Source organism: Vespula pensylvanica, chromosome 19, assembly GCF_014466175.1.
Source record: "Vespula pensylvanica isolate Volc-1 chromosome 19, ASM1446617v1, whole genome shotgun sequence".
Lineage (NCBI taxonomy): Eukaryota > Metazoa > Arthropoda > Insecta > Hymenoptera > Vespidae > Vespula > Vespula pensylvanica.
Window position 1 is genome coordinate 399,484 of NC_057703.1, and position 799 is coordinate 400,282.

Sequence of the window (799 nt, forward strand, 5' to 3'; positions counted from 1 at the left end):
CTTGGGAGGGGCCCTCGGGTGTGGGCCTTAGGCGGGTTTCGTTCTTTTACTAAAAAAAAATCGAATTCTATGATAGTATTCTGATTCTATTTTTCTCACTTGCATATTCACAAGTACTCCTTCCTTTCTCCCTTTTTCTTTTTCTTATCTTTTCTTCTTTTTTTTATAACTGTTCCTCTGTTACAGGTTAGATCATCGAGGGACAGATCATCGAGGGACCGATCATCGATGGACCAATCATCATGAAATTAAATTTTTACAGGGAAGTTTTTGAATATAAATATCTTTTTGCATATAATTTTGTCTATAATTTTGTTGTTATATTTAATTTTTATTATCTTTTTAACTTTTGCTGTTATATTTAATTTTTAGCTTTTTCATTTTTGTTCTTATAATTAATTTTAATGATTTCTTTAATTTTTGTTATATTTAATTTTTATCTGTTTCACTTTTGTTCTTATAATTAATTTTTATTATCTTTTTAATTTTTTCTTTTATATTTATCTCTTCTTTGTTTCTTTTTCTGTTTCAGGTTAGGTGATCGACGGATCTACCATAGTGAACTTATATTTTTACAGGGGAGGTATTTTATATAATGGCTTTTTACAGATAATTTTGCATCTAGTTTTTACATGTTTATCTCTTCTTCTTTTATTATTTTTCTGTTTCAGGTTAGGTGATCGAGGGAGGGATCATCGTGAGATTCTTACACGGGAGTTAAAGGAACCTCTCTGCGTATAATCTATATTATATGCAGGGAGGGTATGTCTCCTTGCTTCCGTACGCGAATGATAGGGAA